Source organism: Pinus tabuliformis, chromosome 3_1, assembly GCF_031772625.1.
Source record: "Pinus tabuliformis cultivar Carrire ecotype Pingquan chromosome 3_1, CPIR1, whole genome shotgun sequence".
Classification (NCBI taxonomy): domain Eukaryota; kingdom Viridiplantae; phylum Streptophyta; class Pinopsida; order Pinales; family Pinaceae; genus Pinus; species Pinus tabuliformis.
This window is the reverse complement of record NC_142301.1, coordinates 871,183,351-871,210,655: the sequence shown is the minus strand read 5'-3', so window position 1 is coordinate 871,210,655 and position 27,305 is coordinate 871,183,351.

Here is a 27,305-nt window from a genome sequence, read left to right as displayed (position 1 = left end):
TGAGAAATCAATCACACATAACGCAGGAGAAATAACCCAGGGAAAGCCTCAACCTAAAACCCCAATCTCTGTATTATCATACAAGTGGAAATATGTTCGAGTTACAAAAAGAATCAGCTCTCAAGCTATTCTGCTCTCTCTGTAATCAAACAATATTGCTCATAGACAGTTAAAGGCTTTCACAACCTTCTCCTCTACCCTTGAAGCCTCCTATTTCCTTGCATTGTTTTCTTGGGGTCCAGTGCTTCCACTTGTGTGAATTTCCACCTCACACTACTCACTTGGCTTAGAAATAACTGCACAAAACTGAAGGAGATGATTCCTTTCACATGGATGAGTTTCCTTTATAGGAAAAATCCTCCAAGTGATAGTACATTGTCCCTTCCTATGATCTCAACTGGGTCTTTGACTGAACTGACATGCATGAGTTATATATGAGAGAATATTCAGTTATCTGGAGAGAAACAATTACCTGCATGCAAGCATTAACTAACTTAACTCATAATTAATTCTACAAACTGTTAGAATTAATCTAAATGGACTTATCTCAATTAACTGAGCCAACTAATTACAACTCAATATTACAACTCATCCTTCTCTCTTTAACTGATGGATAAATTTCTCAATCAATGGAGAAAATGTTGCATGTCCCCACATAGAATTCATGTTTGATTTTCTACAACTAATTAACTCAAGATGAATTAATTAATTATTTCACAAATATTTGGTAAGATCAAATTTGAAATTTACTTCTCTATTTTAGTTCAGGGACTAACTAAAATAGGAATCCATCCCAAAATTCTATTTATAGCAAAGCTATTTTAGCACTTCCATTTTTCATTCCCTGTTGCTATGTCCAACACTGGTACCTGAACTACTATTTATAGCAGTGGTATTTTTATCAATTCTATTTTTAGCATTTCTTGTTGCTATTTTCAACACTCCCTCTCAACAGGAAAGGCATTCAACTCGAACTCAATCCTAAACCTTTGGAATGTTCTGCATGCAACACTTCTTCCAAGTGTTGTTACTCCAGCAACTCTAGAAACAAAAAAACTCTCAACTAACCTTCTTGTTGGGCTAGAAACATCCTCTGATGCTGAAGTTCCATCTGCCACTGACAAGTGCTCCCTCTCTGACCTCTGAGCTACCACAACACTCCATGCATCTCGCAGTGTTGCAGCCTGCTAGCTCTGCACTATCTTGTGATTCCTACACTGTAGCTCTCTCTGCCACTCTATCTACATCTGCCTCTATCCACTCAGCTAGTCCTGCTACTCCTCATCAGGGCTCCCGCAGCAAGGTCTAATCAAAGAGGGTGGGTACCTCAATGATCCTACCCCTATTCCAACCTTCTTGGGACTATCACTCCACATCACCCCACCTCTGACCTGGGGGTATGGATGCATATGATCCCTCTGCCCACTTGGCTCGAAATTTCCCCCTACTGGAGGTCTCTTTATGAGTGGATGCCTCCACTCGGTCTCCTCTTGGCTTCTCTAGTTATGGATACTCCATAACCTCCTAAAGCTGCTTCACCAATTGTGGCTCCTCCACAATTGTCTAAGACTTTTTCTCGCATTGTATGTTGAGAGGTAATTTACTCTCCCTCTCAACCAACAAGTCTCCAAAATTTGCCTTGCTCCTCAAGGCTTTGCATGCATCTTGAACCTCAAGAGCATATAGGTTCTTGACTCATGAACTGATTTGGTTCACCTGTCTCATGGTGACGTGTCTAAGGAAAACCTTTCCCTTACTGAAGACTACATCATATCCTTTGTCTTCCAGCATAGTGATGGACACAAGGTTCTTCTTCAGACCCGATACATACTTTACATCGGTTAACGTAATGCGAGATCCATGCTTCCTCTGAAAAATAACCATGCCTACACCTGAGACACTATACTTTCATCATTACCCATCGCTATGAGTATTTGGAGATCTTTCTCCTCCAAGGTACCAAATAAACTCTTATCATCGATCATGTAGAAAGAAGCTCCACTATCAAGAAACCAACCACATCCCACCATGGATGAAACCATGCATGCGAAGAGGGTGAAATCCAACTCGAACTGTGAGGCCAACACCTCACCTTCAGATCCTTCCTTAGATCCCATCTTGGATTTCTTCAGTGGAAAATTTGTAGCAAAATGGCGCACCTCATGAAAATGAAAGCATTGCACTTTTGATTTGTCAAAATTCTTCCCACCATAGGAAGAACTCAATTTGGGATGAGAATCCTTCTCCTTCCCTTCTTTGCCTTACTCGCTAAGGCGGAATTTTCTTCATCCTCCTTGGATGATGAATATCCATCTCTGGTGCTTCTTTTTATCTCCTCCTACATCAAATTTGACCAAAGTAGTTCCCAATCTGGCAGTTTTTCTCTTCCATTAACTGAGTCTTGGTAGCTATGCAAGCTATTAGGAAGACCGAGGAGTACAAAACTCACCATGTCATCATTGGTAATCGTGATCCCTACACTTCCAAGCTCATCCCTGCAAGTGGTGAGCTTTTTTAGATATGTAGAGATCGTGTTGCCCATTTCACACTTGATTTTCTGAAGTTTGTCTTTTAGTGCCAGCTTCCTCTGATTGCTGTTGTTCTGATATAGATCTTTTAATGTTTTCCATATCGAAAATGATGTCTCCTTCCTATGGAGACTCTAGACTATGTGGTCTGGAACTCCCTCGAGAAGGATTTTCCTTTCTTTAGCCACACATTTCTTCCATTCTGCCAATTCTGTAGCATTAGCTGCTGCCAGCTTGGGGACTTCTTGATCAATGAAGTCCTTTAGACTGTTATTCTCAAACACTGCTTCCATGTGATCCTTCCAGGCTATATAATTTGAGCTGCCATCAAGGGCATACTCGAGTCTTAAACCGTTGGACGCCATTAGTGAAATTGAGATGTGATAAGAACTCAATTTCTATATTCAGGAACCTCAAACCTCGAACTTCTTCCTTCTTGTATATTGTTCTTCTCTTTGATCACCTTTTCTCTGATACAATGTATAAATTCCCACTGTAGATCGACATATTATGCAATATACTAAAGCAAAATACAAGATCTACTTTTACAACAAACTTTGCGGAACCATAATCAAATATGAGAAATATCAATGAGAACACATATAACTGAGAATGAGAAATCAATCACAAATAACATAGAATAAATAACCCGGGGAAAGCCTCAGCCTAAAACCCCAATCTCTGTATTATCATACAAGTGGAAATATGTTCAAGTTACAAAAAGAATCTTCTTTCAAGCTATCCTTCTCTCTCTACAATCAAACAATACTGCTCATAGACAGTCAAAGGCTCTCACAACCTTCTCCTATGCTCTCCAAGCCTCGTATTTCCTTGCGCAGTTTTTCTTGGGGTGTAGTGCTTCCACTTATGTGAATTCCCACCTCACACTACTCATTTGGCTCAGAAATAACTACACAAACCTGAAGGAGATGATTCCTTCTGCATGGATGAGTTTCCTTTATAGGAAAAATCCTCCAAATGATAGTACATTGTCCCTTCCTCTAATCTCAACTGGGTCTTTGACTGAACTGACATGCATGAGTTATTTATGAGAGAATATTCAATTATCTAGAGAGCAATAGTTACATGCATGCAAGCATTAACTAACTAAACTCACAATTAATTCTACAAACTGTTAGAATTAATCTAACTAGACTTAACTTAGTTAACTGAGCCAAATAATTACAACTCAATATTACAACTCATCCTTATCTCTTTAACTGATGGATAAATTCCTTAATCAATGGAGAAACTGTTGCATGTCCCCACGTAGACTTCATGGTTAATTTTCTACAACTAATTAACTCAAGATGAATTAATTAATTATTTTACAAACAGCTGCTAAGATCAAAATCGAATTTTACTTCTCTATTTTAGTTCAGAGACTAACTAAAATAGGAATCCATCTAGAAATGTTATTTACAAAAAAGCTATTTTTAGCACTTCCATTTTTCATTCCTTGTTTCTATGTCCAACACTGGTACCCAAACTGCTATTTCTAGCAGTGTTATTTTTAGCACTTCTATTTTTAGAATTTCTTGTTGCTATTTTCAACATTTCTTTGTTAATTCATAGACACAACTAAAATTGCAAATGCCTAGACATAACACAATCAATCACTGAAAAGCACAGTTGGATCTATAAGACTGTTGAGTAATCATATTCCAGTTCTTACCAAACATACAAGGAGAATCTCAAAAGATGAAGTGAGATTAGAATATATTATGATGCTTAAAATGTAATCGTAGCTCATGTCTTTGTATAATACAACTATCGTTCAAGTCTCTTTAACAACATGGCCCAAGAATTTATTACTCTAGTTCGAGTGCTATACTACACAATTTTCTTAAATTGTGAGCTGATAACCGACTCACGAGGATGACATGCATGCCCTCTATTGTAACATATTTTCTTAAAACTTGATTGATCTTTGAATAGTGTTGATGGGAAGACTACTTCATCTTTATGCAAATAACTCCAAGAAAGGAATTTTACAAGAGTTAATCCCATTGATAACCAAACCAGGAAAAATATAAATTTATCAAGAATGGCTCAAATGAGAGGATAATTTCTCTTAATTCTTCCCCTGTGTTTCTAATTGTGCAGGAAAGTAAATGTGCATCCAATGGGTTGACTCATAATAAACCATCCAACCAACCCCAATCTGGCCTAGCTCAAACCCATGAGCAGTCTAATAGAAGGCATCTTTAGCCAGGACCCCAAAATAGGCAAAGAAATTTCCCACGAAAAATAATCGTAGTAAAAAAATAGAGGGCAGAGAAGGAACTAAAAAAAAGACATTGAACAAGATCATGCAATTCACACCCTCGATGGGGGTGATCAAGCAGATGTATAGGTGTCCTGTGTGAGGCCATCGGGTTCTGTTCCTCCTCCACGTGGGTGTTAACTCCCCCTCATGTGACATATCTACATTCATTCCCTTTGTGTGATGATTTCCCTCACACAATCTATGGTTAAATTCAGTGTTTGGAAACCATTCCACTCCAGTTTGGCAGTCTAGGCAGTGAATTTGGGTCTGAAGGAGAGTGATGGTGTTTAGATCTAGGTCCATGGTGCCCCACTAGGGTTTTGGGCTTGGTTGAGGAGTGTAGATGATGATTGTAGTTTTCGAGAGTCGTTTGGGTTATGTCTCCTGGACTGCCCTTGGGATCTAGGCGCCAGGGCAGTAATAGTTTGGTATATTTTCCATGCTTTCGCTAGCTAAAATCCCTCTTCACACATGCCACAACTTCTGGTTCCATCCTCGATCTGAATGGGAAAGTTAATTTTGTTGTGCTTGAAACAAATTCAGAATACAAACAAAGTGTTTTAGGGTTTATGAGATAAATTTCTAGTTAACCATGAGTTTTATGTGTTTTTATCTGAATTTCATGAGCAAATTAACATCAGTAAAACACTGAATAACAACATATATCAGACATAAAAATCAACATAAAAAGTAATACAACAACACATGTCGAAGGAATTCACCCCTCTTCGGATACGTCTCCTTGATCTAGCTTCCAATGGCTTGGCCCTCTTCAATTATGCTCAAAAGTCAGAATACATACATTTATAGTGCTCAAATGGCTCTGAAACTTGTTCCAATGGCTTCAGAAACCCAAAAATGCATGTCTAACCTCTTTCTTCTCCTCAATTGGATCAAAACTCAACAAGTTATGAGTTCCCCTAGCTTGGCTACTATTCGCTCTACAAATTGCCCAAAATTTGGCATCGGCCCTACAATTTGACCCCAAATTGTGCTAACTGAGTGCCATTTTGGCGGATTACCAGCGCAATTAGTGGGTTCGCTAATTTTGAGACTAAGGCCTTAAATCTGAAATGCTGGGTCACGTGGGGGCCATGTGCCCGAGGGCTAAGGCCAACGACCCACCCTCGCCAGTCAGGCCCCCACTGCACTCTCCCATGGTCACTTTACATTTTGTACGCCCCAGGGTCAGGGCCTCAACTTTGCCACATACAACATATAATAGGTTTGTGCCAAGGGCTTTAACAAGTCCCACGATAGCCTGATCGGTAAGAGCCCTACACAATTTGAGAGTTGGTCAAGGTTTCCATCCCCGTTGAGTCCAATTCAAACTTGACCCAAAATTTTGGTGGCCCCCATGCTTCCATGTGGCAGCCTCCAGTTGGACCACATGGCAGCATGTCGTTGGCCACCATATAATAAATAAAAATATTCCAAATCGTCTCTTATAAAATTTAGACACATGGCATGACCAGATTGGTCATTTTGAACCTATTCAACCATGCCCAGTCAAAAAGCCTAGTTAGCTATAGGCACTGCTCACAGGGCAATCTATACCTTGTTTTTGCCAAATTTTTCTGTTTTGGAAAATGGACAGAACATGTTTATAGGAGCATACAATGTCCTTTTTTCGTGAAATGAGTTGTGCTAGAATCAAGAATATGAGATCTACGAGGTCATTTAGGTTTCACTTCAATCCAATAACTTTGAATTTTGAGAAAAAATTTGAGCACCTGATCACCCCTCCCCACGAAAAGATTTTGCAACCCAAAATATCACTTTCAGTTATTCAACAGATGAGGATACAATCCCTTCACCTTTCTAATCTCGATCCATTTGGCCTTGGAAGTATTTTTTCCTTTGAGCCTCACTTGAAGGTAGTCCACACTCCCTCCTTTACAAGACCTTGTTCTTCTGTTAAGAATGGTGTCTTGTTGTACTTCATCAAGGTATTCAGGAGAAAAATTTTTAATGGAAGGAATTTAAACATTCTCTCCTTGATCTTCAATCAAAGGAGACTCATATAACCTAATACATTTTCCACATTAACAATAACATAAATTTGCAGATATGAAGGCAAATCCAACCTGAATGCATTTTCACCAATCTTTTCCAGAATTCTAAATGGACCATATCAAATTGGTTTCAACTTTTTACATTCTCCTTGGAGCCTCTCTTTGTTAATGTGAAGCCAAACTTCACCAACAACTTGGAACTTGTGATATACCCGATGCTTGTCGTGCTTTGACTTGTACTTGCCTTAGACCTTTTCCAGTTGTTTTTGAACTCTTTGATGATCCATTGGATTTGTTCAATGAACCTTCTTCCTTTTTCTATGTCACAATGACCATAAATACCAACATCCTTTCCAAAAATGAAATCCAAAGGAGATTTAGGCAAGTATCCCAAAAATTCTTCAAATGGAGATATTTCAATTGAAGTGTGTTTGGCTCTGTTGTAGGCATGTTGAAAGTAATGCAAATGCTCATCCCACAACTTAGGAGGCTAGTTGCAATACCCACGAAGAAGATGTATCACTATTTGGTTCAGCACCTTTTTTTGACCATTTGTTTGCGGATGAAATGTTGTACACTTTTTCAATTTGGTGTCCATGAATCCCCACAAGCTTGACCAAAAATTCCTATCAAAGCAAGAATCTCGATCACTAACAATGGATGTGGGAAATCCAAAATGTACCCATACATTCAGAAAGAATAACTCAATAGTTTTTTAGCTATAATTTTCTTTGTACATGACATCAAAGTACACATTTTTCTAAACTTATCCACAACTATAAAAGGATTATCATGTTTCCTTTTTGACATAGGAATACCTCCTACAAAATCCATAGAAATGCTCTCCCATGGATGGGAAGGTATTGTAAGCAGTGTATACAATCCTAACTTTCTATTGTTAGGCTTACTAACATCAAATAATGAACATCCTCTAATAAAATGTGACACACTTTCAAGCATACGAGGCCAATAACAATACCTCTGTAGATGTGCCACCATCTTACTTACACTGAAATGACCAGCAATAAGAGAGTTATGTGCCTCTCTTATGATGTTGGGTCATTCTCCCTCTAAAAGACAAATCTTACCAAGATGGTACAAGTTATGGTTCGAATGATAATCCAATTCCTCTACTTGGTTACCTTGACTCAAGTTTGCATAAGCATCCTGAAAATCATTGTCTAATACATACTTCTCAATATAACTTTCATTAAAAATAGAATTATGGTTGAGTAAAGTAGCCATACTAGAAAGCATATCATCAACCTTGTTATAGATACATTTCTTATACCTTATTACCAAGTGGAATTGTTGAAGAAAACCCATCCATCTGAGGTTCCTTGATTACTGCAACTTAGATTGAGATTACAAGTATTGCAATGGATGATGACCAACGTGAATGATTGTTTCCTTACCCATCAAGTAGTGTTTCCACATTTTTACACTTTGAACCAATGCCTACAATTCCTTGTCATATGTAATATAATTAACCATTGCACCATTGAAAGTTTCCGAATGAAAATAGATAGGCTTACCATGTTGCATGAGGACTGCACCCATGGCATAATCACTTGCATCAGTCTAGATCTCAAATGACTATCTCAAGTCTGGAAGTGAAAGTACTGGGGTTGAACTAATATTTTCCTTCAATTCATCAAATGCCTTTTGTCGTTTTCCTCTCAATTGAAAAACCTTCTTCACACTTGTCAATGCATGCAAAGGAGTTGTGATAGAAGAAAAAAAAGCAATAAATTTCCTCCAATATTGGGTTCCTCCCAAAAGGCTTTTTACCTCAGTAACTGTCTTGGGCCTTGGCAAATTCAAAATGGCATCAACCTTGGAGGGATCTATTTTCAACTCACCTCCTCCAACAATATGACCCAAGTAAACTAAACAAGTTTTACCAAACTCACACTTTGATGTCTTTAAATACAATTGTTCCTTCATTAAGACATCAAGTACTTTTTTCACATGCATGACATGTTCATCATGAGATTTAATGAAAATTAAGATGTCATCTAAGTAGACTATAAAAAAATCATCAAGAAATTGCCTCAACACATCATTCATCACATGCATGAAGGTAGTAAGAGCATTACACAAATCAAAAGGCATAATTAGATATTCAAACAAACCTTGTTTTGTCTTGAGTGCTTTCTTCCAAATGTCTCCTTCAACAATTCTAATTTGATGGTAGCCACTCCTCAATTCAAACTTAGTAAAATAATTTTCATCTTTCAATTGATCAATTAAATCATCATATTTAGGTAGTGGGTAATGGTTCTTTACCATAATCTTGTTCAATGCACAAAAGTCCACACACATGTGCCATGTTCCATCTTTCTTTGGTACCAACAGAATAGGTGATCCACATGGCAAAGAACTTGGCCTGATGATTGATTTGTCCAACAATTCTTGAATTTTCTTTTTAATTTCTTCACTTTTCATCACTGACATCCTGTACATGCCAATCTTAGGAAGAGGACAATCTTGCTGCAATTGTATCTCATAATGGATTCCTCTCTTGGGAGGAAATCCTTTTGGTTCCTCAAACATCTCATCATATTGGTTAACAACATCAACCAATTCAGATTTCTATATATAGACACAACCTTGAAAAGATTCACTATGAACATCATTCTTGGGTTTGATCATTAGAAGCACAAAATTCTTGCTAGAATTCACTATTCTTTTCATCTGCCCTGCATTTACAAGTGAAATGTTTAGTTTCTTTCTATGGGCTCTTACAATGTATTATACTCCATCTTTGAACAAATGGTATTTGTTTTGATGTCTATGGAAGATATTTTCTCTATCATAGTGATATGGGCTGCCCAAAACTATACCACATATGTCTAATGGAACAACATCAAGTTCCACTTCATCTATGAAATTTGAAGTAATGGCGAATTTCATTCTACACTTTCTAGTTACTTTCATTTGTGCATTGTCACACACCCATCCTAATGGATATGTCTTATGATGTGGAATGGTTACCAATTTAAACTTTTGACAATGCTTTCAAAGATGAGATTAGCTTGAGAGCCACTATAAAAAAGAGTATCAATTTTTCTATGTTTTGAGATTACTCTTATGTGGAAAAGTCTTATCCTCTTCTTTTCATTTGGAGTTTCATTGTGTAAATTTGAAGTACTAGTGCTAGAAATGGAGTCCTTATCTTTTATCCCCGTGACTGTGATTTTAGTTTCATTACCTGAATTGGATCCCAAATCCTGTTGAATGGTTGCATATGTCTTTTGCTTTCCCTTGCTTTTGAATTTATTTGGTTTCATCTTAGGATGAAGCTTCCAACAATGAGCTTCATCATGACCCTCCTTAGAACAGTGTTTGCATGTTCATTTCTCTCCTTCCTTCTCAATGGCTACATTTTTCTTTCCTTTCCCTTTAAAACTCTTTCCTTTGTCTCCACTTTTGAAAGGCTTCTTGTTGCCCTATTGTGGAATGTTTTTCCCTCTTGATTCAAGATGTGTGGCTTGCACACAAACCTCATCTAAACTAGCTGGATTAAACATAAGGATAGTATGCCTCAAATAGTTGTGTAGACCCCAAATATACTTCAACAAAGTGTATTGTGACTTCAAACCTACACCTAATATCAAATACCTTCTTCTAAACGCTTGGGTGTAACTTTGCACACTTTGACCCTTTAATTGTTTGAAATTCTGCTAGTGCATTATGGATTTTTTCATATACGCCAAAGGGTAAAATTGTCTTTTAATTGCAACAATTAAATCAAACCAAGAGATTGAAATCTTACCATGTTTTCTCATTTCATCTTGTGTCTTGGCTTCCCACCATATTAATGTTAAACCCTCCAGTCTCAAGGAAGCTAGCTCAATCTTTGTGTCATCATCTTGAAGGTTTTGAATCTTGTAGTAGACCTCAAGTTGATGAACTCAATTGTCAATCTTTTATGCACTCACTTCACCATTATACATTGGAAATTCAAATTTTACATCTAGTTTCAATAAGGGAGTTTTACCATGTCCCTTTGAGGTATGTGCATGAGTTTGAGTAAGGGTTGTAGTAGTGGAAGAGGATGATGACGAACGTTAAGATGGTGGTGAGGATGATCACCATTCCCATTACCTCCTCCTCTTGGAGAACCCTCTCCTCTTGGAGGCCTAGAGCTTTCACCCTACAACCTTGTATTCCTCTCTTTATAGAGGACTTTCACCATTTACGTCATGTCAAAGAAAGACTTCCTAAAAACCTTCTCATCCTCTGTCATGTTATTAGTTCCTCCTTCATGAATCATGCTTACCGAAGCCTCATGTACAACAGGAAGTGAAACTTGTGGTGGAGATTGTGGCAACCGTGCCCTCCTTCTCTTTGCTCCAATTTGTGAACCTGCACCGAAAAGCTTGCCTTCTCCTCTCTTGAGCTTTAACCTTGTAAACATCAAATTCACTTGCAAATAGTTAAATTCTCCTTGCACAAAGAAATCTAAGAGCTTTGATACCAAACTTGATCTGAATGGGAAAGTTATGTTTGTTGCGCTTAAATCCAATTTAGAATATAAACAGGGTGCTTGAGGGTTTATGAGATAAATTACAAATTAACCATGAGTTTCTATTTATTTTTATGTGAATTCCATGAGCAAATTGACATAAGTAAAACATTGAACAACAAAATATGTCAAAAATAAACATCACCATAAATAGTAACACAGTAGCACATTATGAAGGAATTCACTCCTCCTAGGCTACATCTCCTTGGACCAGCTTCCAATGGCTTTACCCACTTCAATTATGCTCAAAATTGTGAATACATACATTTATAGTGCTCAAATAGCTCTATAACATGTTCTAATGGTTTCAGAAGACCCAAAAATGCTTATCTAACATATTTATGCTCCTCAATTGGATCAAAACTCAACAAATTGTGAGTTCTCCTAGCTTGGCTATTATTCACTCACCAGTCCTACAATTTCGCCCCAAATTATGCTAATCGAGCGCCATTTTGGCAAATTTCCAGTGCATTTGGTGGACACACTAATTTGGCCACTAAAGCATTAAATCTGAAAAGCTGGGTCATGTGGGGACCACGTGCCCAAGGGATAAGTCGAATGGCCTACCCCCATCAGCAAACCCCCACTCCAATCCACAATGGTGGTGCTACATTCCATACGTCCTGAGGTCGAGGCCTTAACTCTACCACATACAAAATATAATAGGTGTGTGCCAAGGGATTTAACAAGCCGTATGATAGCTTGATCGGTAAGAGCTCTACATTGTTTGAGAGTTAGTCATGATTACGATCACTGCGGAGTCCAGTTCGGACTTGACCCAAAATTTTTGTGGCCCCCGTGCTCCCATGTGGCGGCCTCTAGTTGGGCCATGTAGTAGCATGTGGTTGGCCAACAGCCAACCAAGAACAAAATGCCAAATGAACTCTTATAGAGCTAAAAGATGTGGTGCAACCAGATTGGTCATTCAAACCGAGTCAGCCATGCTAAGTCAACAGGCCCACTCAATTGTACAGGCTGCTGACTCGGCAACCTGTACCTTCTTTTTATAAAATTTACATATTTGGGCTAATGAACAAAACATGTTTTTGAGAGCATATGATGTATGTTTTCCATGAAACAAGTTGCACCAGAATTAGGAAGATGAGATCCACACGTTCATTTAGGTTTCTCTTTGATCCGACAATTATAAATTTTGAACAAAATTTTGAGCACCTGATCAATCCACATCCATGAGGGCTCTTTATGGTCATCACAAGTTCATGGGTATTATTTTTGTCTTTGGTAAATTGTTTTATTCTCTTGGTTCTCCTCTTTGGTTTGAAGGAATCAATACTTTCCTCTTCTGTAATTGCGGTCGCGTTCTCTATTTGTGTTAAGGTTCGGGGTTATATATAGGGGTTGCTCTGCTTCGCTCTCTAGTCTGGGTGAACTCTTTCCTATCTTTCTCCTCTGGTTGTGGTGTCGATTTAGTGGTTCATATTCTTTCAGGGTAGTGGCTTCATGGTATTGGGCATTATTGTGTTTGTTAGAGGCTAAACAAAAGACTCTATGTGGACTCTTCTTCTAGATGATCATCAACCTTTGTCAATTTCAGTATGTCCTACCAACAGGGTTGTCCTTGCCAAGGGAGGGGCCAACATGCCCAGGTTAGGCATCCTGAGCTAGGTCATAATTTTTCCTCTACCAACTCCTAGGAAATTGAGGACATTGAGGCTATCTCTCTGGATAGTTTTCTAGGTAACCTTCTAGCCCTTACTTCCATGGAATCCATCGCACAGCCACTACGACACATTCAACTTGACATTGACATCCTTAGGGACCATAGGTATGAATATTGTAATGAGACAGTGACCTATATTACTGATATTCAATATAGTAAAAATGAAATTCTAGAGCATTTGGATAGCCTTCGATGCAGTCATCGTCACACAAATGACCACCTTCACAGCTTGGAAGCACGAATGGAACACAATGACTTTGATATTCATGATCATGTTTGTTAGTTTGAAGCTCCCCCTGTAATTACCCATCATCCCCTTCCTTGATATGTTACTGTCATTTAAAGTCTATTTTAGTGTTACTCCTAGTATGTTAATGCCATAGCGCCTCACAAAAACAATGTATGAAAAATGTCTTCCTTGGTATTCTCCAGCCCCTAATCTCGAAAAAAATTGGTTGGAATGAGAGAGAGAAAACTATTGAGATCATTTTTGTATGCTATTCTATTTTTAAAATCTAATGAAATCCATTTTGAACGACAAAAGAAAGAAAGATCATGCAATGCACAAATCAAATACAAATTACAGTTTTGCATTGTCCTCATGTAGGGATCCAAGATCACCAATGGGGGGAAGAAATTGATGAAAAATAAAATATCTTGATTTTTTGTAGTTATATAACTACATATCTGATCCCCTTTAGGGCCCTTTGGTGGTTTTCATGTTGTCTTCAATGGTTTTCCTTTCTCCAAGGAAGTTAAGCCATCAATATAGTATTCGATAGTGAGAAAGTATAGAAGTAAAATGCGTTATTTATTAACTTAGAAGTGGATAATGTGGATGTGATTAACCATTATGGGATAGTAATTTTGGTTAATCAATGCTTGTAAAATGATACTCTCAATTTTCCTTGATACTCCTCTCTTGTAGATGCATTCATCCTTGCAATAATGCAATAATTTGAAGCGAAGTACCCCATAGCCCAAAGATTAACCTTCATCCACATCAAGTAAAGAGAACATGCACTAATTTAGTAGTGTCCACTACATATAAACCTAAAACCAATGCAAGTTTCCTGATTGATAAACTAGTAACCAAATATATTTGAAGAATATTGTTAAACGCATTAAGCAATTGGAGTTTGAACTACAATTTAATACATACTAAACTGATTACTTGTTGATAACAAGGCATGTGACTTTGGTGTATCATCCACTACTAATGACTTGGAAACTACAAAGAATATAACAACATAAAAATATGTAGTTGTTATGAATCTTATAATTTAACTCAACTTTACAGTGGAAAGAAAATACTAGTATGAATTTCACAATCATTAACTATTTCCCCTTATAAATAAACAACTTATGTAGTGGTAGTCTTAGCCCTTCTTTAACAATAGCATGAGAGAAGCATGGTACCCAGTTATAAATAGTTGGTATGGAACGCTAACTATGTTAATTTATCTGTTGTGTATCTCATTGGCTGTTCTCCAACCATAGAGTAGACATATATTTGTCTGTTAAGCACTATTATTGTGGATAAATGCTTTTATTTTCTATAAGTTTGGTATTAATTTGGATTTCTTTCGAATTATCCATCTCTCACTTTGGAATTAAAAACATAAAAAAATGGTATAGTATTTTCAGTTAGTGGTTAGTCCTCTTGTTCTCTTCGGGTCTTGCACCAGAGTTACTATGTATCATTTTGTACTTTATTCTTAATGCATATTGTCTTTGATTTGGTAAGAAAAAAGTGATGTTTGATTTAATTTCCCTTAACTGGAAGATTTGTGTTAATTGGAAGGAAATATAATTTGTGATGATCATAATGAATTATGGCCTTTTCTTTTATTTTATTAAATGTTTTCTAGATAAGCTGAGGTAGAAACAGAGAGTTGCAATCTAAGAGGATTTACCATTATTTTACCAGTCTATAGTTTCCTTGTATTGTTTTGTGCACTGTAATTTTGGATGTGCCTATTGTTACAGTTTCTATAGCGTTAAATTCTATTCTAGAGAATTTATAGTAACCTGTACAATTTTACATTTCTTAAGATGTTTTTGAATTAAGATCTATCGATCTAAATTTACAAGAAATTAAGAGGTTGGATCGGAAGAATTAATATATGATTTTCATTCATGTGTAAAAAGTGTGATTTAATGTTTTTAGAGACATTGAGATAGAATTACTCCACAAAAGCTTACATATCCTATTTTTTCCTATAAGATGCACAATCTAGTTGCTAGTAATACAACGAGAAAATTTAAAGATAAAGTGTGTCCCTAATCCATTGTTATTCTCTCATAGTAAAAATATGGAAACTATTACATTACAAAGTATTAAAAAATGTTGCTAGCAGTAAGACTCAGACAATTGCTAAATAATTAAAACATTCCTATCTATAAATTACACAAATTTCACATTTATTAGAAATTTTTGTCGACATGCTTCATCTCCAGTGTTTGAAAATGGTTTATTGAGTAAATTGTGAAACCATGAAGGAAGAATATATATTTCCCTTGTCCAACTAGAAACAATATTCAATATGAGTCTTCCTCATATTACAAAGTGTCCTCATTTCAGGAATCAATGTTTTTTCTACTATGTTGAGTTGAATCGGTAATGATTCCTTTCATAGTCATCTCAGGGCTCTTTTTCTCTTGGGAAAAGGGAAATGGGGTAATTGGACTGATTCATTCCTTAATCATGCATATAATTGGATCTCATTCATATTAAAAAGATGAATTAATTTCTAGCACTGAACATTAATCTCTTTTAAAATGTCAAAGATGAAAATCCTCCTCTTGTGCCTTAATCGTTAAAATAAAAGTTCCAAAAGCATTAGGTATCCTACCATGCAATACGTCATCTTTGAGTTTGGAATATTCAAAGTCGATCACCAATCCCATGCTTGGAGGTCTCTGGAATGGGCAATTTTCCATGTCAGCCCCTGTGATGATTATTTGTCATGCCATGTCTAAGGGGTAACCTATTCATATTTCTCACCAACACCATCTCCTCCCTTGATTTATACTCCCATAGGCCAAAAGATGCAAATTTTAAAGACCAAATTTGCTTTTTACCTATTATTTTCATAGTGTCAAAATCTCCACTTACATAAAAACTGCATTCCCTATAGATAAATTGCAAACTTGATCTATGATAAGGAAAAAGGGATGTCATATATGCCATGAAACATCATATTACATACTTATAATGCACTCGAAGGTGTCAACATTGCATGCCAAGTGAAGAAATTGCATTTCTTAGGTTAAAATCAGCATTATAGCCTAACCTGATTGCACACAACCTCCTATAGATGTACCTATGGAGAAGTCATAAAATAAAGTGCTACATTATTTCTCCTTGTGCATCTTCATACACTTCCATAATTCTATTGTACACCTTCAAGTGAGAGTACTAAGTCTAGCAAAACAATTTCACTCATTTACGTCCTCTCTTGCTAAGTGAAATTAGTCTTTAGTAACATGCATGTTTAGGGCTCACTAAAGATCAAAATTATGATTTTCAATTTTTTTGGGGTTCTTACAACATTATTTATATTTTTACATCATTAGAGTTTCACTTCCAATTAAAAAAACCATAAAATGAGGTAGGACATAATAGCATTTAATAGTATTGAAAACCAAAATGAAAATATGGTTTAAGATATATTGGATATCCAACTAAGATTACACTTGTAATTCACTTTAAGTAGTAGATTTTTCTTTTTAATGCATATGAATTAGGTACCCATTTGTTCTTCATATTCTATTGTGAATGTTTCTTATGATGTCCATGCACGATTGGTAAATTAAGAGTTACTGGAAGCTTTAGTTCAAATTACAATTGTAATTCGCATACAATATGAATGTCATATGAAATATTGAGTTGTTTTTAATACATGCACTTTTCTCTATGTTGTAATGGATCCTAATGTTCATTCAAGAAAAAAAAGCTCACAAATAATTACTTCATTTTATCCATTATCACACTAAATCCATTATACCTAGCGATGACAATGATTGCATTCAAATTGTTTTGAACTCCCTAAATTATAATGTAAAAGAGAAATAAAATCTTCATTTTGTTGGAAATAATACTGAGAGGGGGGGGGGTGAATTAGTATTATCAAATCAATTATACTTTTCATTTCCATACTAAGATACATATATGCTACTTCAGTTAATAGAACCCGGGTATATACGCAACTGTGTCTAATGCAACTAGCGTATATCCAGAATACTTATGATTCAGTTGCTCCATTAAATGTTGATCTTTAGTTAGTGCATCAGAACTTAATTAACCATATGAACAGTAAGCAAGTGCAGTAAAATAGAATAGATCATCACACACAAGAAGCACACATGAACACCATGATGTAAGGTGGAAACCCAATGTGGGTGAAAACCACCTGCTGCAATATGTCTCTATCTTCTTTCAATTAGAAACTTCTTTTTATAATGATTCTGTACTAGTGTAGTCCTTTACCAGTATGCAGGCTAGAACCTATAGAGGACTACAACCATCTCTCATTTTCCAGACTTTCCTGGATGGGAGCTACAACCCCCTTAGCTCTTGTACTAGCCGATCCATTTACTAGTACGTAGGTGCCTGCCTACTGAATGCTCCAATCTTCACTCGTTCTCCAGCTGCTACTGGAAGGGAGCTACCACCCCTTTAGCTCTTGTACTAGCTGATGTACTAGTACGTAGGCGCCGGCCTACAATCTCCTTTCATCCTCCAGGGACCACATTTCATACATTTTCAGACTGGATACTCCTGAAGCACAACACTATAATCTGAAGGCCACGTTTCATCCAATTTTCATACTGGACCCATAAATATCATTGAAGCACAAAACAATCAATACTAGTATCATCAATTTCTGAATCACTGAAACACTGAAACCCTATCAACAACACAGTCACCAGAACGCAGAGCAGAAAACATAACTCTGCAATAACAATCAGACCCAACTGCAACTTCAAACATCATACTTCATAATGTATACGCTACTACGATGAATCAAACTCGCGTACATACGCGCTTTCACCAAAGCCAACCCGCGTACAAATCTATAAATATTCAATCATGACTTGCAGCTATTTCAAACTTAAGTTATACCCAGTTCATAACACTACATGCGTCAGTATACAGATCTAGAATAAGCATAATCAACCATATAGAAATAGTTCATTTCAAACCATTTGATCCCGATCTATCCTTAGATCTTGTTCTCCATCAACCGGTGAGATTCCTCCTTAGCTAAGATCAAGCAATGCATACTGGATCTCATACTTCATTAGATATTCAAGACTTTCTCAATACACTTGCCTAATGATCTTCTTCTCCTTTTTTAGTCTTAGGCCTTACTCAATACCATGGTCCAAAACCATAACAAACCAATACCATGGACCCAATACTTGGGATTAACACATTTGACGAGATACTATGGTCCAAAGCCATAGGTTCAAATACCAAGGACTAAATACCATGGACCAAAACCAAATGTACGTGCCTTTTGATCTATGATCCCGCGTGTATACACGACTTTGATAAGAGGAACCTGCGTATACCTTATTTTCTTCATTCTTTGTAGTCTGATCATCAAGTCTTTGCTACTGACCTGCTGCACTATGATTTGTCATCTGCGTGATTTGCCATCAAGGACAACCCTTGTATCATAATGCCAACAATCTCCCCCTTCGGACTTGATGGCAAGGCTAGCTGGTCATACTGAGATCTGTCATCTGATTCCTCTGAGTTGTCCTACATCTAATATTTCTTCTATAGATTCATCTAGTTATATGTAAGTGAGTTATTCTTCTATGAGAGGGTTTCCATCAAGCACAACACATGCATCATAAAGCCAACAATCTCCCCCTTTGGACTTGATGGCAACAACACCAAATCACTCTCCCCCTTTGACATCAAGGGCAAAGGGTGGACCAAGATATTTTCTTTCCTTGATAAACATTCTGCTGTCCATACTCCCCCTGAGTACCTGCTGAAATCTCTGAATGAGCTCCCCTTTTGTATATGCAAAGGTGTACCAATCTGACCATGCTCCCTCTGAGTACATGCTAAAAACTCTGCACTGCTAAAGTGTGATGTTCATGCTCCCCCTGACTGTAAGCGAGGACTGCAAAAAGATGTTTTACAAGAAGAACATGACTCGACCTTCCTATCACCAAGGACTCATACATACATCCATCTCCCATCAAAGTGGGGATATACCAAAAGTTTACACATGATAATACAAGAGTATAACATCATTCATCCCAGGCATAGTGGGGAAACCAACATAGGCCATTACATGACCTTGATAAAAGAAATACATGACTAAAATATTTCATCATCCTTCTTATGCGTAGTGGGGGTACAAAATACATCAAATGACTACAATAGATAGAGACACGCTATTACATCATGAGTCTTGATATGACCTTTACATGAGACCAAACATCTAAATAAGACCATGATAGTCATCAACAACTATAATAATGTATGATCTGCTCCATAAGCATCTGCCAACAACATCTAGACCAACAATCATGTTTTCCTTCTGTTCTCCTTCTGCATTTGATTCACCTGAGATCAACAGCTGTGAACCTGAACCAAGAGCTTCTAATGTAATGCCAACAATGCATTATCAGAAGTCTATCTGCTCCCCCTGAACCTATGCCAGATGGTCTCTGTCAGACCCATATCAGACTTTATTCAACCAGTGTTTGTCCCCACTGATTTCTTTCAAACTTCCATATACGTGACTGTCTTTGAATAAACCAGTGTATGTACGTAGATCCTCCTCATGAAACTCACGTAAAACCACTTCCAGATCAGTAACCTATCCTCATGTAGGTAAGAACTCATCATCATTATGTCTCCAACAATGCAACTTTGAGTAATTATTCATGTATCCAACACTATGTATCTTGAACTCAAGATCATTTGTCAAGGCTTCTTTATATCATCAACATCAACAATCCTCATCCACATGAGCACCAAGAACTATAGGAATCCTGCATCATAACTATATTATATGATCTTTATGCATATGACGACAGCAGCATATGAGTGACTCATCATCAAGTAATGAAGTTGTGTATTCAAGCTTTGTACTTCTCCTTATCCTTATGAAGCTCACCATGTAAGCGTCATATATGCACCATCTAAGAATCAATCCACACATATGATCTAAACATCAACTATGTAACCCCAAGAATCATATGAGATTTTATCATGGACAACTCATAAACACATCATAGCAAGATATATCATTTAGCCATATAAGCATCATCACTAAGGACTATTAACCATAATGCCAACAATGCATTATTAAAGGCATATGCTTCCCCTCAACCTATGCCATCTGTTTACTGTTAGATCTGACCATGCATATATCAGCAATAAGCATTAAGACATCATCATCATCAAGTTGGGATCAAAACACTTCTAAACATCTTATGAGTATCAAGACATTTCCACACATCATTAGCAGATTGTAACCATTATCTATCAGAGCAAATAATAGACTGAATCATATCAGACCCTTTTTCTGAGCCTGTCCCTACTGCTTTTCCTCAGACTGGCATATACGCAACTGTGTAGTGTCTAACTCGCGTATATACGCGACTTCCATTTATGAAACTTGCGTATGACATTCACGACACTGAAGTTTCATACTTTCAGCTCCCTCTGAGTCTGTTATGTCTGTGCTGTGCTATGTCTGAGTACATTGTGCTGTGCCACATCTTTCTGATTGTACTTCCTTCTTCTTCCATATCTTCAAGTGTGATGATGTTTTCTGCTTTTGGTGTGATGTATGTACTTTGTTCCTGCATTCCTTTGCTATATGTCCAAGCTTGTTACATGCATACCATCTTACATGTTTCATATTCCTCCTGTAGCAGTCAGTAGCTTTGTGACCAAACATATTGTAAGAAAAACAATATCCATTAAAGTACCTGGAGCGTGATGATCTTTCTGTGTGGTGGTCTTGACCCATTCTACTTCTGCATATGGCTGCAACATGTCCAAGATTATGACATACATAACATTCAACATTATTCATCAGAGGAGTAAAAGATTTTCTTTGAAGAATTTCTTTCCTTGGTTGACGATGGGGTTGACCTTTCATCTCCTTGTTGAGCATTTCAGATTTTGCACTAGAGTTCCTTGTCTTATTTCCTGAACTAGATTCACCTTCAATAGATTCATGAAAACCAAGACCAGTTTTGATAGCAGGAGACCTTTGACTACTAAGAATATCATCCAAGATCTTAGTACTATCTTGAAATCGTAAGATCTTATCCTTTTCTTCTAATTTAACATTTAGAATATTTACCTTAACTTGAAGTTTCTCTTCCCTTTCAAGATGTTGCTTCTTCATGTTTTCTTCAACTTTTCTTTCTTCTTCCAACTGATGTCTTAGTTCAAGAACTACAGTTTCTTGTTTTTCAAGAGCTTGGAGTAGTTCTTTATTCTTCTTCTTTTATTCTTCAAGATCTTCCTTTAGCGAGAGGATCGTAGCTTCAAGACTTTCATAGTAACTGGATCTATCTCTGAGTTTCTTGATTGTTGTGCTCTTCTCACTGACTTCATCTCTTAGAGATGTTACTTCATCCTGCAACTTCTGATACTTGTCCTTGAATAAATTTCTTACCTTGTTTCCTTCCTCTAGTTGAGCTTTTAGTTTGGTAGCTTCTTCTTTGAAGGCACATTCCCTTTTGTTGCTTTTAGTTTGGTAGCTTCTTCTTTGAAGGCACATTCCCTTTTGTTCAATAGATCTTGTTGATCTCTAATTTTGTCTGTAAGCCTTTTAAATTCTGCCTCTATTTGATATCTTTCTTTCTCACCCATAAGAGCAAATTCAGTTGTTTCGCTATCACTTTCATCTTTTCCAAATGGATAGATACCTGAGGATAACAAATTCATACCTGATAGATCTTGTTCATCTTCATTCTAAAGTGATTCTGAACCTGAAGTGCTTCTTCCACATAATCCCCAATCAATGCTCATACTATCATAGACTTTCTGAGATGTCTTCTTCTTCTTAGGTGCTTTCTTCTTAATCTTCTTTCCCATTGTTCCACGGATCTCCTTCAAGCGATCAAGCTTCTACCAAAGGACCTGCTTTGATACCAATTGTTGGAAATAATATTGAGGGGGGGGGTGAATCAGTATTATCAAATCAATTAGACTTTTCATTTCCATACTAAGATACATATACGCTACTTAAGTTAATAGAACCCATGTATATACAGGACTGTGTCTAATGCAACTTGCGTATATCCAGAATAGTTATGATTCAGTTGCTCCATTAAATGTTGATTTTTAGTTAGTGCATCAGAACTTAATTAACCATATGAATATTAAGAAAGTGCAGTAAAATAGAATAGATCATCACACACAAGAAGCACACATGAACACCATGATGTAAGGTGGAAACCCAATGTGGGTGAAAACCACCTGCTGTAATATGTCTCTATCTTCTTTCAATTAGAAACTTCTTTTTACAATGATTATGTACTAGTGTAGTCCTTTACTAGTACGCAGGCTACAACCTGTAGAGGGCTACAACCCTCTCTTTTTTTCCAGACTCTCATGGATGTGAGCTACAACCCCCTTAGCTCTTGTACTAGCCGATCCATTTACTAGTACGTAGGTGCTTGCCTACTGAATGCTCCAATCTTCACTTGTTCTCTAGCTGCTACTGGAAGGGAGCTACCACCCCTTTAGCTCTTGTACTAGCTGATGTACTAGTATGTAGGCGTCGGCCTACAATCTCCTTTCATCCTCCAGGGACTACATTTCATACATTTTCAGACTGGATACTCCTGAAGCACAACACTATAATCTGAAGGCCACGTTTCATCCAATTTTCATACTGGACCCATAAATATCATTGAAGCACAAAACAATCAATACTAGTATCATCAATTTCTAAATCACTGAAACATTGAAACCTTGTCAACAACACAGTCACCAGAACACAGAGCAGACAACGGAACTCTGCAATAACAATCAGACCCAACTGCAACTTCAAACATCATACTTCATAATGTATATGCTACTACGATGAATCAAACTCGTGTACATATGCACTTTCACCAAAGCTAACCCACGTACAGATCTATAAATATTCAATCATGACTTGTAGCTATTTCAAACTTAAGTTATACCCAGTTTAGAACATTACATGCTTCAGTATACAGATCTAGAATAAGCATAATCAACCATTTAGAGATAGTTCATTTCAAACCATTTGATCCTGATCTATCCTTATATCTTGTTTTCCATCAACCGGTGAGATTCCTCCTTAGCTCAGATCAAGCAATGCATCATAAACCCATAACCTGCATACTGGATCTCATACTTCATTAGATATTCAAGACTTTATCAATACACTTGCCTAATGATCTTCTTCTCCTTTTATAGTCTTAGGCCTTACTCAATACCATGGTCCAAAACCATAACAAACCAATACCATGGACCCAATACTTGGGATTACCACATCTGACGAGATACTATGGTCCAAAGCCATAGGTTCAAATACCAAGGACTAACTACCATGGACCAAAACCCAATGTACGCGCCTTCCCTTGCATGAAAGTGCGTGTATACGCATACGCGCCTTTTGATCTATGATTCCACGTGTATACGCGACTTTGATAAGAGGAACCTGCGTATACCTTATTTTCTTCATTCTTTGTAGTCTAATCATCAACTCTTTGCTACTGACCTGCTGCACTACGATCTATCATCTGCGTGATTTGCCATCAAGGACAACCCTTGTATCATAATGCCAACACATTTCAGTTTAGCACTAAATCCAATTGATTTTGAACTTCCTAAACCATAAAGTTTTTAAAAATAGTTTGATATTATTATGACTTTAGCACTAATTACAATGTATGTAGTGATGTAATAAGGGGGCTTTCAACCAAACTACATTTAGGTGGAGTGAAAGGTAAGGTAAGTTGGACATTCTACAAAACTTTATTTGGAAGGGAAAATATCTCGTGTTTGCTAGTGGTGGTTAGGATTTAAAAACATGGAAACAAATTTTGAAAGGTGCCAACATGAATTAAAAATGCTCAAGTTCATTACCTTTAGAGATTTGGGTCATATTATATCTTAGATTATTGTGGTCTAGTTGAAAGGTGGGTAAGATGAAATTTTTAGAATTGTATTATGAACAAGAATGTTCAAAAATATATGATTTCTAGAGCTATCGGGTTTGTTAGCTTTGCCAAAAGAGTGTGAAATAACAATTAGTTCTATTTAATGAAATAACTCGAGTGGGTGGAATGAATTGTGGGAAACACTTACGAGGGAAAGGAATATTTTTAGTCCATCCTTATTTCTATAATTATTTTTTCATTTTATAATGGAGGGAAGTGTTTAAAAACTTTCTAAAGAATTATTTTTAATTAAAAGTAATATTTTTTTGCTTATGTTTTAGTTTTTTTTTTAAATATATATTTAGTTTTAGTATTTTTTTATTTTATAAAAAAATATTTGGTTTTTGGTAATTTTTTTATAACAAAAATTATATTTTGTTTTTATAAGAATGTATTTTATACTTTCCATTCAAGCTAGTTTGTGATTTTATGATAAAAGTTTAAATTATATATAAACAAGTGTAATATGAACCATTGTTTCTTAGTAAAGGAAATAAAAATTTTAAATTTAAATGTTTAATTAAACATCCACAATGTATACAAATTGAAAAATAATAAATTTGTTGCAATCCCTATAACTTAATAGTAAATAAAAAAATATAATTTAATATTTTCAAAATTAATTGACTACATCAAAATTAACTTTATATATATATATATATATATATATATATATATATATATATATATATATATATATATATATATATATATATATATAAAATGAGCTACATTATAAAGATGTGCAAAACGTACTTTTACAAACCTAATCGTTTCAACAAAGAAAACATAAATAGAATAAATTATCATGTTGTGCAAAAGATTAACTACCCATGTTTTTGCATTTTGTGAGAGAAAACATAAAATATATCTGCAACCATTTTATAAAATGTGTAAGAAACTAGTCTTTATATCACAAATATAACAAGTCCAAATAAAAAAATACTTTGTAGAGTACACAATCGACATGGTTTCCTCAATCTTAAATTGCATTTAGTGTGGTTCAATTGAATTGTATTTAGAGTACCCACTTTTGAACATCATGGTTGAAGCTTTAGTGTGGTTCAACTTTTTGGAACTCTTGTTGGATGTGACAGAACCTACAGGTCACTCTAAGTGCATGGATATTTCACATATGATAGTTACATTTAGTTAACCAGTATTCAAGTAATATTGACATTAGACATTTGTACCGTATCCTTGTTTCTTTCTTGGTCTTCCCATAAGTTTGTCATATTTTCTCTATCCTAAGATAAATTAATTGCAACCAGCACTTTTGAAATAGTTGAATCGATGGTCTATCTATATGTTACTAATCATGTTATCCATGTAATCAATATAATGAATCCAAGTCAAAATATGGTACACAAAGACATGATTTCTTTTCTCTATAAAATATGTTACAAAAACTCACAATAATAGCTAAAATACACCATGGATTCACTAACGAAGATTATTTATGCAGTTGATTTTAATGTCTAAACTAGATTTCAATCATACATGGCTATAGTAAATTGTAGACTAGATGCCAGTAGTTTGACCAAATTCCTGAAAGAAATGCCATCTCATGGAGTGCAATGATTGCTGGATACAAAATGCATGACAACAATACAATGAAACTAGCAACAATGGAATCTAAATAATTCCATTAATGTGTTGGGATGGGAAAACAATCCTGAAAAGGAACAATAGTCACTCAAAATTCCAATAAACCACCTTAAGAACAAACCAAAAGATTACCTTCGGAATAGAGAAATGGAAGTTCGTACAAGAAGGAAAGTTGAAGGTTGTTATGCCAATGTTGCAAATAAGAACAAGGAATATTTTTTTTATTTCCCATTGGGAAGTACATTAGGGTTTGTAATTAACACTCTGATAACTACATTACCAATCTATGTGACGTAAAGGAGGGGAAGTTGCAAATGATTTCTCTGGAATAAAACAGGCAAAGCTGGAAATGCTTGTCGTGAAATCCAAACCAGAATGAGAGAATGAAAAGTTTGCATAGATTTGAAGTCCTAAGAAATTGTATAATTTGGAAGCATAGGATCTCATGGGTAGCAAAGGAGACATTGCTGATTTTGAGGTTTTTGCAAAAGGCCCAAAGATAATCGAAACTTGTGTTATAAAATATAGATTTTATAATAATTATATTTATAGATAATTATTTATTAAAAATAAACATAATTATATTTATACATAAAATTATTGAATGCTTAAACAAATTTATAAATCTAATAATAATAAAACCAAATCCATTCAATAATAAAAATCACTAAGGAAAAATCAGTGTAATATGGAGAGTTGTTGCTTTTGTTTTTTAAATGGGTCAGTTTCCATGGTTAGTAAAAGCCCAAAAAGTAATGTCAATTGTTTTTGGTTTTTTAGAAAAGAAAATATTTATTATGGAAAAGTCCATAATTGAGGAAAAGAAAAAATCGATAAGTAATGGTGATTAGAGGTTTTTGTTTTCAAATTATTTTTAATTCCAAAAACTTGATATTAAACCACATTAAATTGGTCATCCACCAATAAAAAATTAGAAATAAAATTTTTTAAAATAAAAAATTCAAAAAATAATTTTCAATTTATAAAAAAATGAGTTTAATATTTAGTTTTCCCAAAAATTTAATAAACTTTAGAAATAGTTTCTAAAAAATTACAAATTAATTAAAAGTCAATGAATTTTGAGATGGGTATTATACATCTCTTCCTTGAGAAGTTATAGAATGTGCTTGGGTTTTCTTAATGCAATAAAATTCATTATGCTTTTCATTATATATTGAGATGTTCAACTTGCACCTAATGAAACAATAAAGTTAAAATAAGTTTTCCTTTGTCCTTTGTAGATCTTTGTCCCCATTAATCTTGCTCTTAATAAATTAATTTTCTTATTGTGGCCTTGAGTGGTCACTCTCATTACTTGCATGCTTTTTAGTTGCCTTTAGTGAAATTTCTTAGGCTCGATAACATGTTATTTAATTTATGAAAAATTGTTATTGTCGAGATTATTGTTAAATATTAATATTAAATATGTTGGTTTTGAGCATTCTTTAGAAAATAGTTCCAAAAAGTTTTATAGATTGTCTTT